This window comes from Phyllopteryx taeniolatus, chromosome 14 (genome assembly GCF_024500385.1).
Source record: "Phyllopteryx taeniolatus isolate TA_2022b chromosome 14, UOR_Ptae_1.2, whole genome shotgun sequence".
In the NCBI taxonomy this organism is placed as follows: Eukaryota; Metazoa; Chordata; class Actinopteri; order Syngnathiformes; family Syngnathidae; genus Phyllopteryx; species Phyllopteryx taeniolatus.
In genome coordinates this window covers 14,493,839-14,508,105 of record NC_084515.1, presented here as the reverse complement: position 1 = coordinate 14,508,105, position 14,267 = coordinate 14,493,839, and the positions used below count along the sequence as shown (strand labels likewise).

At 35.3% G+C, this 14,267-nt stretch overlaps 1 protein-coding gene across 1 annotated transcript in view; it reads right to left on the bottom strand.

Moving 5' to 3' along the window:
- Positions 1-14,267, bottom strand: part of ssx2ipa (synovial sarcoma, X breakpoint 2 interacting protein a) — an 84,204-nt gene that overhangs the window by 17,989 nt on the left and 51,948 nt on the right. The gene's annotated exons all lie outside the window — the stretch shown is intronic.

Sequence of the window (14,267 nt, the reverse complement as noted above, 5' to 3'; positions counted from 1 at the left end):
TCCTGGAACTTTTCTGACACACCTTGAATTTAAACGGTATAAACATTCCAAAAAATCAAAATCAAAATCAAAACACAATTTTGTGACTTTATAGATCTTGATTATCGTTAATTGTATTGGAGATTGTCTGGGGGCGGGGGGGGGGGAAATCACATGGTTCTACTGCTTTACTCAGATGTCTGATTTAGAATGAGTTTAAATTAACAACAACAACAACAAAAACAGTTTTTTTTTGGTCCTATTAAATGTACAAATTCATATTTTACTTGAGTTTTAAAAAACAAAAAAGCATATTTTTCCAAATTTAGAAATGAAGATCTTCATGACTTTATGAACCTTTCTTATTGTTATTTTTATTTGCTGATCAACTGAGAGAAATCCCACTGTTGGCCTGCCTTGGCGTCCATTTTGTCTCACATCCACTTATTGCGTCCATAAGTGACTTATTGCTTTTGACTATTTGATAATAACAAATCTCAAGTCTCTTAATCTTTGTTCTTTTTTTTTTTTTTTTTTAAATACGTTTCCCACAACATATTAGCTATTAACCTTTAAATTGCGCAGGGTCGGAAGCTCGTAGCTTCTTTTGTCGGTCCGCCATCATTAAAATAACTGATGTAACAGGCGTCACCGGCGCAAGACTGGCACGTTGGGTCAGCAGCGCCCGTCCGCGCTCAATCAATTTTCAGGCCGTCGTTGTGCCGAGCGCATGACCCGGCCCGTATAAGAGGACGCGCGGCCAACGATCATCCCACAACCTCCAGCGGCCGCCATCATGAAGACTCTCGTTCTCCTCGCCGGACTGGTCGTGTTTGTGTCGGCTGTGCCCGTTCCCGGGCCCACCTATCACGCCTTCTGCAGAACTCTCTGGTAAGTGACAAGTAAACGATTGTGCTGACGGACTACATTTGATTTTGAAAATCAGACAGACAGGCCAGGTCATAAAGAAAAGTAAAAGAGCAGGCCATATTGTACTTTTTTGCCCGTGCTTGTTTTAGACAATAGACAAGTGACAACTCTGCTCCACAAGGCTTTTTCCGTCACCCTGTGCTGAGGTCAGCACCAAACTAGAGCAGCAGATCCAAGACTTCAACCCCATGTTTGGCTGTGAGAAGTGTCACTACATGGTATTATTGATTTGGCATCAGAAAACAAATCAAAAATCAATTCCAATCAACACATTTGAATGGATTTTCTGATTGAAATGTCCCTCCAGCTGGTGGCGGGCACTCCTCTGGGCCTCACCGCCAACCACACGTCGGTGGACGGCCTGAGGGCGGAGAACATCACCTTGACCTTCAGCGGCACCGTGATGACCGTGGGCTGCCGCGTGACTGTAAGTCAGCCAAATCTCAACATAGGGTTAGGCTTTGGAGGAACGTCCGAACTTTCTCGACTGAAAAATGGAACTCTTTCTTAAAACCGAGCCAACACACTGTAGGACAAAGTATGGCTAGCTTGCCAAAAGCATCATTGAAACATTTTTTCACATGGTCGTGGTAACCCGCAAAGGTTGAATCGAGGAAACGGGTTTTTTTTTTTTTTCTTGTTTTTCAAATAAGTGTTCAAGAATGACTTGGGCAATTATGCTATTATGATGACTTAGTTTAACAGTTACATTTATTGAAAGAAAAAAAGGGTCTGACGAAGCAAAAATTATTAATATAAATGTGATGTCTTGTAACATTCAAATGCATTTGTAAAAATGTAGTAACATAAAATCTGAATTGTATTTGTGTTAAATAGTTTGTGTTAAATTGTGTTAGCTCTCATAAATTCAACGTTCTATTTTTTATTTGTTAAATTAAGAAAAAAACCAAAGATTTTTATTTCTTAAATTTAAAAAAAACATTGCATTATTTGTTTAATGTATAATCAATATTTATTGCAATTTTACATTTAATAAATGGTGTGGGAAACGTTCAATAAACTTTGGTTAACAAAATAATTGAAAACAGTGTGATATCTTGTAAAATTCAGCTTTTTAATGAAGTATTTATTTATTTATTTTACTCATGTCTTAACTGCTCCAAATGATGTCAAAATCACAATAGACTTGATTGATTAAAATCCTGGGGAAAAGTGCATAATGATTATTATTATTATTTTTCCTTTTTTACTTCCAGGGCCAGTCCACCTCTTTGGGTTTCACCAGCCTTCTGGATAACGGCCTCAACTACTGCAACCTCTATGACCTGCTCTCGGGTCAGCTCACCTTGTGAAGGTAAATATGATTTGATTTGTATGCTAATGTTTTTGTTTTGTCATTTCCACCCAGCAAGCGGACTGAACAGCGGTCCAGGCTTCTTGGAGATGACCAACGAGTGGGCTTGCCTGGGCTACGGACTCGCCACTTGCAAAGTCTGAACAAATCAATGAAGAAAAATGAAGCAACAATATCATTATTTTCTGCATTTTAACTACAGCGTTAAACAAATAAATCACTGAGAATTTCTTTCCTGTATTCTGGCTTTTTAAATAATAAAGCTTTTACATGCCTGGATCCTTTTTGTGTGACTTGATGATGTTAGAAACACTCTTACGCCTTTTTGTGTTTCAGGATAAAGTCCTCTTTTATTTAATTTAATTAAATTTTATTTAATTTTATTTAATTTTATTGAATGGTCCACACAAAAAAATACAACACACAGTACAACAAAACATAACGAGTAAATAAATAATATATATCATAAATAAATAAATAAATTCTAGAAGAATATTTGAATAAAACAATTTACTTTAACTTAAATCAAGAATAATTTCTAGAAATAGTAAATATTTTAAAACAAGAAACCAAAGTTGATGTTTTTTTTAGTTTATTTGAGTAGAAGCCACCCAGGAAAAACTCTATTGCCATGTCAGAATTTGACACAGTTGACCAAAAAACTGAAGAGAAAACGGTTCGGCAGCTGAAACCATCAACGAGCTTTCTTGACTCAATACCATCTGACTTTTTAAAAGATATTGCAAAGTCTGTGTTAGCCGATTTGCAGCAAATAATAGCTCACTTTAGTCAGGTGAGTTTCCTAAAGCTCTTAAAGTAGCTGCCATTAAGCCTCTGCTAAAAAAATTAAAATAAAAAATAGAGCGCTGGACGCTTCCATTATAGCAAGCTATAGACCCATATCAAATCTCCCTTTCATAGCCAAGATTGTTGAGAAAGTTATTTTTAATCAACTCGGCAATTTCTTGAACTTAAAAGGACTTTTTGACAAATTTCAATCAGGTTTCCGAACTCATCACAGTACAGAATCTGCTCTTATCAAAGTGCTAAATGATATGAGGTTGAACACTGACTTGAGAAAGGTGTTAATTCTGGTCTTGTTGGACCTCAGTGCGGCTTTTGATACGGTAGATCATAATATACTGCTGAACAGGTTAGAAATGTGGGTAGGACTAAATGGAACAGTCCTTAAACGGTTCAGCTCCTAACTGGAGGAAAGGAGTTGTTTTGTAACCAATGGAAATGTTCAATCTCATTGAATGGCAATGACCTATGGGGTCCCTCAAGGGTCAGTTCTTGGACCCCTCTTGTTCAGCCTGTATATGCTACCCTTGGGTCAAATTGTTCAGGACTTTAATTTTGACTATCATAGCTATGCAGATGACACACAGTTATATCTAGCAGTGTCTTCAGATGACTACAGTTCAATTGAGGTGTTGTGTAACTGTCTAAAACAGATAAATAACTGGATGAGCCTAGATTTTCTTCAATTAAACTACAACAAAACTGAGATAATTGTTTTTGGCAATAAAGAAAAGAGGATTCTGTTAGTAAATACCTGGACTCACTCTCTTTAAAAACCAAAGACCAACCAAAACCTTGGTGTACTGATAGATTCCGACCTAACTTTCAACAATCATATCAAATCAATTACTAAAACTGCATTCTACCATCTGAAGAACATATCCAGACTGAAGGCTTGCATGTGCCAAGCAGACCAGGAGAAGCTCATCCATGCTTTTATCTCAAGTAGACTTGACTATTGTAATGGTCTTCTGACTGGACTCCCCAAAACGAGCATTCAACAGCTGTAGCTCATTCAGAATGCTGCAGCTCGGGTTCTGAACAGAACAAAGAGGTCAGAGCATATTACTCCAATTCTAAAGTCTTTACACTGGCTCACAGTTAGCTTTAGAATAGATTTTAAAGTTCTGGTCCTGGTCTATAAATCACTAAACGGCTTAGGTCCTGAATACATGAATGAAATGCTAATGGAATATAAACCCAGTAGGGCTCTGAGATCGACAGACTCAGGTCAAATAGTGGAGCACAGAGTCCAAAGCAAACATGGTGAAGCAGCATTTAGCTATTATGCTGCACACAAATGGAGTTGCCAACAGAGGCGAGATCAGCCCCAAGTGTGAATGTTTTTCAGTCCAGGTTAAAAACTCTTCCTTTTTCCCATGCTTTTTAGAGCATTTCCATTTTTATATGATATTTCTTGCACCGTATGACAAGACAAGAAATACAAGACAAGACAAGATATTTAATGTTCAAATGCATCAACTTTATTGTTTTTAGCAAATAATCATTAACTTAGAATTTTATGGCTTCAACACGTTCCATAAAAGCTGGGACAGGTGGCAAAACACACTGAAAAAGTTGAGGAATGCTCATCAAACACCTGTTTGGAACATCCCACAGGTGAACAGGCTAATTGGGAACAGGTGGGTGCCACGATTGGGTATAAAAGGAGCTTCCCTGAATGGCTCAGTCATTCACAAGCAAAGATGGGGCGAGGTTCACCTCTTTGTGAACAAGTGCGTGAGAAAGTAGTCGAACAGTTTAAGGACAATAGTAAGGAATTTAGGGATTTCATCATCTACGGTCCATAATATCGTCAAACGTTTCAGAGAATCTGGAGAAATCACTGCATGTAAGCGGGAGGGCTGAAAACCAACAATGAATGCCGTGACCTTTGATCCCTCAGGCAGCAGTGCATCAAAAACCGACATCAACGTGTAAAGGATATCACCACATGGGCTCAGGAACACTTCAGAAAACCAATGTCAGTAAATACAGTTCAGCGCTACATCCGTAAGTCCAACTTGAAACTCTACTATGCAAAGCAAAAGCCGTTTATCAACAACACCCAGAAACGCCACCGGCTTCTCTGGGCCTGAGCTCATCTAAGATGGACTGATGCAGAGTGGAAAAGTGTTCTGTGGTCCGACGAGTCCGCATTTCAAATTGTTTTAGGAAATTGTGGATGTCGTGTCCTCCGGGCCAAAGAGGAAAAGAACCATCCGGACTGTTATGGACGCAAAGTTCAAAAGCCAGCATCTGTGATGGTATGGGGCTGTGTTAGTGCCAATGGCATGGGTTACCTACACATCTGTGAAGGCACCATTAATGCTGAAAGGTACATACAGGTTTTGGAGAAACATATGCTGCCATCCAAGCAACGCCTTTTTAATGGACGCCCCTGCTTATTTCAGCAAGACAATGCCAAACCACATTCTGCACGTGTTACAACAGCGTGGCTTCGTAGTAAAAGAGTGCGGGTACTAGACTGGCCTGCCTGCAGTCCAGACCTGTCTCCCTTTGAAAATGTGTGGCGCATTATGAAGCCTAAAATACGACAACGGAGACCCCGGACTGTTGAACGGCTGAAGCTGTACATCAAGCAAGAATGGGAAAGAATTCCACCTACAAAGCTTCAACAATGAGTGTCCTCAGTTCCCAAACGTTTATTGAATGTTGTTAAATGAAAAGGTGATGTAACACAGTGGTAAAAATGACCCTGTCCCAGCTTTTTTGGAACGTGTTGCAGCCGTAAAATTCTAAGTTAACAATAAAGTTTATCAATTTGAACATTAAATATCTTGTCTTTGTAGTGTATTCAATTAAACATAAGTTGAACATGATTTGCAAATCATCGTATTCTGTGTTTAACACAACATCCCAACTTCATTGGAATTGGGGTTGTATTTTTATTTTATTTTTTTCTATTTGTTTTAAATGCTTATAAGCTGTTTTTTTTTCCTTTGTTTTTAAATACTTTTAATCATTTTGTGTATGAAATTCGTTATATAAAGAAATTTGCTCTGCTTTGCCAAGTTTAGCATCCAATGAGCAAAACACTAACAACAAACAAACTAGCAAACAATATGTAGACACTTCTTGGTCACACAACTTAATTTATGATTTTATGGACCTTTTGGTAGCACAAAGCTAATGCTTGTTGACATGTATTCATTTCTTGTTATTAATTTTCTGAATGTCTTTTGGCCATGACTGTGCAACGGGGTTAATTAATGTGTTACTTATGAGACCACATGATGGGGTTTTTTGCACATAGTTTCATACTTGTTATCTAAATAGTGCTAAGCAAATTGATTATAGTTTTTCAACCAAGTGTCAAGTAGCAATCATTTAACTCTGCATTGCGCATGTGGTTATGCTCTCATTTACACAGGACATAATGTACAAGTAATTTCCTCTCATCCATTTAACTTTCATTTTTATTTAGGCAACCAATTGTACATAGCAGTGATTTTTTTTATGTTTCAGCAAAATACACATTTGCAAGAAAATATGAAATAATTTTATGAATGATATTTTACAATATGTAGTTGGACATTATTGTATTGTATTTATTATTATTTATTTAATAATGATTTTACAAATAATGATTTTTTGTTTAGTTTCTGATCACTTTAAAAGAGAATTGAATTTTTCAAACAAAATTTGATAGGACCAGTTAATATTAATAAATTGTAATAATTATATGTTGTATGCTTATAAATTATATATACAGTATGTATCTATTTATACTTAATTGGTTGCTTTTTATATATATAATTTTGAGCTTTTTTCAACAAAATGTGAAATCTTAATATATTAATATAATATATTAAATATTAATTTAATATTAGATATATTTATAAATATTTTATTATGTATATTTGATTATACATAGTTTACTTTTTATTTTATGAACATTTAATTATGATTTTTAAAAATCTTTTTCTCACAAGAAAACTCAACTGTGTGGAATCATTTTGCGAGAAAATGTATTGCATTAATTATTTGTTGTGTTGTTTATGTAATATTTACATATTTTATATATTGTATTTATTTCATCATCCATAATTTACTGCTGATTTTATATGACTAAAGCACGATTTTATTTAGAGCTTTTCTTTTTTTTGAAAGATGTGATTGTGTGCAATCATTTTGTGACAAAATATATATTTATTGTATTAAAATATGTTCTATGCTTATGTATTATTTATGGTTTTATGGGAACTGTGGCATCTATTTTGGGTCAAATAATGAATTTTATTTTGTGTATTCATTTATACTGAATTTACTATTTATTTTATTAGCATCATAAGCTTCTTTTAGTGGGGGTGGGGGGGGTCAACAAAATGTGCTTCTGTGGAATCTTTTTGCAAGAAAATATTGATTAATTGTGTTACGTATATATTCTATATTTGCATAATTATTTTTATTGTATGTATTTATTCATAATTTCCTACTTAACATATTTTATTATCATTTTAAACTTGATTTTGCAGTGATTTTTTTTTTTTACTTCAACAAAATTTGTTTTGTGGGATCATTTTGCAAGAGAATATTTCATTTTATTGATTGTATGTCCAATATTAACATATTATTGTTATTGTATGTATTTATTGATAATTTTAGACATCCTTTATTTTATGATAATTTTAAGCCTGATTTTTTGTTTCTTTTTGGGGGAGAAGGGGGGTTCTTTTTTTGCGCGTGTGTGAGATGCTTTTTGGTACAATAAAGGCCAAAGAGACTTTTGATGACTTTTTTTTTTTTTTTTTGAAATCTTTGCTAACACGAATTTCCTCAGTCTGGCTGGTCCATTTTGCAGACATTCTCTACACAGTGGCCTCTAAGTAGGTCAAATTTGGCATTTGTCCACTTTTTGCCAGTTTGGCGACCTGACACACTACTGTCACGTCAAATCCTTCCGGAACAAGATACGCCGGGCCGACCTCACGAGGCGATGACCTTACTTCGGGTCACTACAATAAACAATGACCACATGAAGAGAATAGCAGAGGTGACTCAGAATTGGCCTCAGCATGTGACTGGCGTGATATCGTTTGGATGAAGCCTTATTCGCCTTAAATGGTATTTGGGGCGGATAATCAGCATCCCCCGTGAAAGGGCATTCACATGATCAGATATTTCATGTCCTACGGTGTGTGGAACTGAAACAACACACACACACACACACACGATAAATGTGTGACAATCTCAAATGTCTTCATAGGAGGTTTGCCACATGTGCTTTGGGGGCGGCGTTGAGACTTTATGTATTAAAAAAGAAATGCCATAGACAGGCTAACAAATAGCATCTGTGCGGCAGTGGGATAATTGTTTAAGCAACAGATATTTGAGCACAAACTGTGCAGCAGCACATGTAGACAAACAATATAACAATATTCACATGTATGTATTCTTTATCATGTAGGAAAACTGCTAACATTTTTGCAGCTTACTGAGTCACTTACAGTAGTTGAGTGAAACGCTTCATTTGTATTTGCATGACTGTATTATACACCCTGGTGGCCATAAAAAGCTGCAATGAATTCATCATGATGTACAAGCTGTTTAATTCATTATATTGGATTTAATTATGTTATTACTACATGCTTCTATAAAGTATAACATTCTATAGTGCGGTTTCCCTTATTAAAAACTAATTTATTGTTTGTAATTTTTGGGGGGTTTGCGTTCGGAGCGCCGTCACCGAACAAATTAAACTTGTATCTCAACGCACCACTGTATTTAAATGTCAGGCAAAAATATGTATTATATGACATATGATGTGCATTAAATGTTAGCTGGGGTTTTAGTTGTTTGTAGAATCGTGTGGGGGTCCGGATAAAATGCATTTGCAAGTAGCCCACGGGTCGTAGGTTGCACACCACTGTTATAACGGGAGCAATTGCTTGATTGATTGATTTTACTGTTATGGCTCATGTGACACAATGTGTGTGCTGTGTTTTGAATAATCCGTTAACATTTATCAATGTTTTATTGAACACGTTTGAGTAACTACACAGCTGCTTTGCTTTGAAGCAAATCAAATAACACGGGGGAACCATTTGAAAACAAAAATTCACCAAAAAATGTGTTCCCCAGTGTAATCATTAAAAAAAAGAAAATAAAATGTTCCCATAAGTTAATAAATCATCATACCACAAACAACAGAGGATGCAAGGATCATTTTAATAATCACATTAACAAAAGAGTCACGTGTCGAATGCATTGAATTTGGAAAACGTAAGGACCTGGAATTCAACATTTCCTTGCGTACACGCCACATTTTTGTCAGCCATTTTGTGAGCCTTGTTTGTAAGCCGTCCTTTGGCACTTTTCAGTCCTTTGAGGTCCTGTTTCCCGACCTTTATTTAGCCGAGACACATTTTAAATTAGAAAAATCTCACAGTACCACAGACAAAAATGTCGCAAGTATATATGTCATAAAATAACAATGATCCTGTCTTAATTTACTGATAAATTGTGTTATTCAGTGTGAAATCTGGGCGCGTTTAGTTGAACACAAAGCTGATATACTCGCAGGAAGAAATGACCTAACGACCTATTAGTTTGATGAAAAGCAAGAGGTGGATACACAGGTTTATAGTACCTACTGCCATCTAGTGGAAGCGTATTGAATTGTTCTGCCTGTCACTATACGTCATTGGCACAGACAGCTTATATTGCCATTATTAGTAGTAGTAGCAAACGCAAAACAAACATTTTCCGACTCATTTGCTCTTGCAGCCGGAAAGACTGTATCCCAGGCAGAGCCACTCGTTGGTGTACTCGGTGAAGCCGGGCGCCTTGGCGAGGCCACTTCCTGCGTGGACAGGAAATGGTTAGCAATCAGAAAAAAACATATATATGCAGCGTTGAAGGTGTAAAGTGTACCTTGTATAACGTTGCGGAGATTGCAGTAGTTGGTGCCGTTATCGAACAGGCTGGACCAGAAGGCGGACGTTGACGCACCCTGAAAGGAAGTCAGTTGTTGCATCTGTACCAGTGAGTCTCAAAGTGTGGTACGAGGACCACTAGTGGTACGCAGGCTCCCTCTAGTGGTACATCACAATCACTAAATTGCAGTAAATGTTCAAACGATAAAGAACTTTGTATTATGTATGTGGCTTACACTGTTTTAAATCAAGCAGTATATTTGTTAAGTGCAGTTCGTTTGTATTTTTGGGGTTACTTTGTTAAAAAAAAATATTACATATAATATTTGGGATTATTAATAAATAATAATATTTTTAAAAATTATACTCTTATGTTTCACAATTTAACTTTGCCCATCTGTCTAGTACAGTGTTTCTCAAACTTTTTACACCAACCTAATAATTACTTACTACCAAAATTACCAATATTAAAATACACCAGTTTGCCAAGTGTTAATCAAAAACAATAAATAGGTTTTAGTCCTAAAACGTACATTTATGATTGTCAAAAACACCAACCTTGAATACAGGAAAATTTTAAAAAAAACTACTTAAATGATTCCATTAAAAATGTATTGCACAAAAAACTTCAATAAAAAATACAAGCAGTCATGATTAAATGAAAATGCATTGTATTTAAAAGTTAAATACAACTGGGCTGTACTTTTAAAATGTTCTTTACTTGAAAAGAGAAAAATGTGCTACTATGTATTGAACAGGGAAAACTGTACAGTAGTAGATTTAAAAAAAAAAAAAAAAAAAAAAAAGGTACTATGCATAGCAACAAGCTTCATTCTGTTTGATTAAATTTCATGTTTTAAACTTGGTAGCTATCAGAAAAAAATCTCTCGTACAAATTTGCTTTTGCAGAACCACTGGGAATCGTCACAATTACTCTAAAATGGTCACTGCCAACCAAAATGGCAGACTTCCTCTGTGTTTTCTTGGCATGGGTTGTCGAGACTTTTTGTTGTCGCGTGTGTGTACTCATGATAGACGTGGCAATAAGATTTCAGGGAAACTGGCTTTGGGGGCTGAATTTACCAAAAGTTCCGTTTGATATTATTAGTAATGCAACATAAAAGAAAAAAAAGTCTTACATCCACGCGGCATGCCAAGCTCATGGTAGTGGACGATATGGTGAAGTTAACGCTCTCCACCTGACCCACAGCAGAGGTGTGGTTGGCCTGGATTAGCGACGCCGTCACTGGGCCCAGCTGGATTGACACACAGTGGGAAATGTTACATATTAATCCACAACTGCATGAAGTAATCGTTGATTTCTTACCTTGTATGAGCCCATGGCTTTTATTTGAGTCACAATGGCGAGTTGGGCCTGACTACACGGCAAACCGAGCAACCTGGAGGGATTAAAAGTGATTGTAAATCTGTGTATTCTGCGGATTATTAACTCATTCACTGCCATCTTTCCCAGTAAACATGGATATATGACTTCTAAAGCCGTCAATGGCAGTGAATGTGTTAAATGCCCAATAGAAACTTCATTACAAAGGTAAAAGGTTAAAAGGTTTTACCAGACGATCTTGCAGAAGGCCTGCGTGGTGTCAGTGGGGGCGCCATTTGTAAAAACGCACAAACCTAAAACCAGGACGAGAGCGGCAAACTTGGTTTTAGCAGACATGGCGGTAGGACAAAATGGTGGTCTTGCTCGGAGTGCGGCGGTGGCGGCTTGTGTGGGAGCGTCCGCTGCGGAGAGCGGTTTTTAAAGAACATACTTGCAGAGGGGCAGCGAGGAAGATCATGTGGCGCCGTGCAAAAAGCGATTCGCATGACACTTCATGCTGCATGCTTGAATTTTGAACACATTTTACAGGGAGACAACACACACATCACATTCACATTTATCTATTGCACAGAGTTTGTACATAATACTGTATTGTCTAACTTCCAGTTTGTCATCATTGTTTGCCATTGTTTATTGGCATTAAAGGGTGAATTGTTACATTTCCTACACTGGATAAATGTTTGTCCACTTAGACTTCAAATCAATAGTGATTGTATTTCAGTAACATTGTCATCACTAAAGGTCATGTATGCTGATAAATTGTATTTTTTTTTTTTAAATATAATGACAAAATATTTTTTAAGTAAAACATAAAGAATTAGTGAAGCAAAACGTTTTTAAGTAAAATATATTTTTTCAAAAAATAAAACAAGGTCAGCGAAACAATATAAACAAATATATGAAATGTTAGGTGAGGTAACAAATAAACAAAAAGAAAAGCAAATAAAATCAAATGAATACAATATTTGGGGTAAGCTATAATTTAAGGAAAATGAATGCAACAAAATAGGTTGAGGAATTAAAATTTTAGTAAAGTATTTGTATGTGAAGAAAAATATTTTGAGTAAAATAAAAGAAAAAGAAACAAGTGAAGAAAATAAAAGAAGATATTTTAATTACTTAAAATATTTCTCAAGTTTAAATTAAATCTAATGCAATATTTTTAGTTAATAAAAAGATATTTTAAGTAAAATAAAATTATGCATGGAAAACAAAATATTGTAAGTAATGTAAAATCTATTTATAATAAAATAAGACAAAATACATTAACTAAATATAAAAATATGATACATATATTAAATATATCTAAAGTAAAACAAAGTAAAATATGAATAAATAAATAAATAAATACAAAAAAATAATATTTAGAAATAAACTTCAAGAGAACAGAAGGAAATAAAATACAATATATTCCTTTAAATAAAAAGTATCGACTGGAAAGAAAATAAATTATTTTTAGTATAAATACTTGGGAATTAAATAAAATAATGAAAAATGTTTCAAGTGAATAATATATTATCACTATGAAACAACAACAAAATAAAATAAACAAAAAGAAATGTAAATAAAAAAGAGAAATATGTGTAAAATAAATTAGAAGTGAGAAATAAATATTAAAATAAAATGTAATATCTTTATTTTAAGGAAATAGCATAATATTTTAATGAATATAAAATACTTTCTAGAAAAGAAAGTATTTTAAGTAACGTAAATCAACGTTCACCCAAAGAATAATATTATAATAATAAATTTATAGTCTCAGAAAAAAGGAAAATAAAACAAACAAGTAGAAATGACAAAAATGAAATATTTGAAGTAAATTAAATATTTTCTTAAGTTAAAGAAAATATTTTAAGTCAATTAATAAATATACATAAATACAAAATACATGCATCCACTGAGTCTACAGGTGGCGCCAAAGTACAAATAACAAGACAGTCTCTTGGCTTCACAGTATGCATTAATGCAGCCAGAAAGAAAAAACGTACAATCACAAATACATGTATTCATAAATGTAAATAATCGTGATGGTCATTGATTTAAATAAAAATAGTAATTATTTGATCTTGACTAGTCTTAATTATTGCTTATATTTTTAAATGTGTAGATAGATTATTTGATGATTATTTGATGAATATGTTGTTGTTTTAGATTAATAATATGAATTATTCTACTGAGAAGTCCTTTTAGAGTTTTGTGATTCAGGGCTATAAAAATAACACTTAATTCAATTCTAGGGGCCAGACATCCAATGTGCAATCAATATACAACGATGTATATGTATACAGTACTAATATAAACATGAAACTGTAGATTACGTATTGTAATACTGCAGTCAGTGGTAGTTTAGAGAAGATATTGTTAGTAAATGGGGGGGGGTTATTCATCCCTCTCCCCAAGACTGCCCCGTCGGTGATGTGTGTCTGAAACATGGCGGCCGTGCGGACAAATGAGTGTCACTCTACTTTTTGCCACTAATGAGGAACCCTGCAGCCCCAACCGTAGTCACAGTGTATGAGTAACTGCCTATTCTATGTGTGTGTGTGTGTGTGTGTGTGTGTGTGCGTGTGTGTGTACAGTACAGTATTATAAAAACAAATCCAAACTCGGTTTTCGTAGATGTGAGCACAGTGACGAGGTTGAGACGTATAGGACGCAGATGGTCTCCAACATGAGCATTGGTCACAGGGTCGACCCTGTGATCAGTCACTATTGCACTTCGAAAATAGCCAAGCAGATGACCGCACGAGGGGATAACATGACTAATTCCTCACAAGTTGTTGCAACAAGGAGGCCAAGACAACGTCCGTCCATCCGGCCTTTTTTCGATTCGGCTTGTCGTCATCGAGGCAGCGGGTATTGTGTTGATACAGTGAATACACTCCATCATTATCATCATCATCGTTATCATCATCGAGCAGGAGGCTACGGAGCATCCGATGCAGAACTATAAAACTCGTATAGTGCTAAATAAATGTTTTTCTTCTTCTGAAAA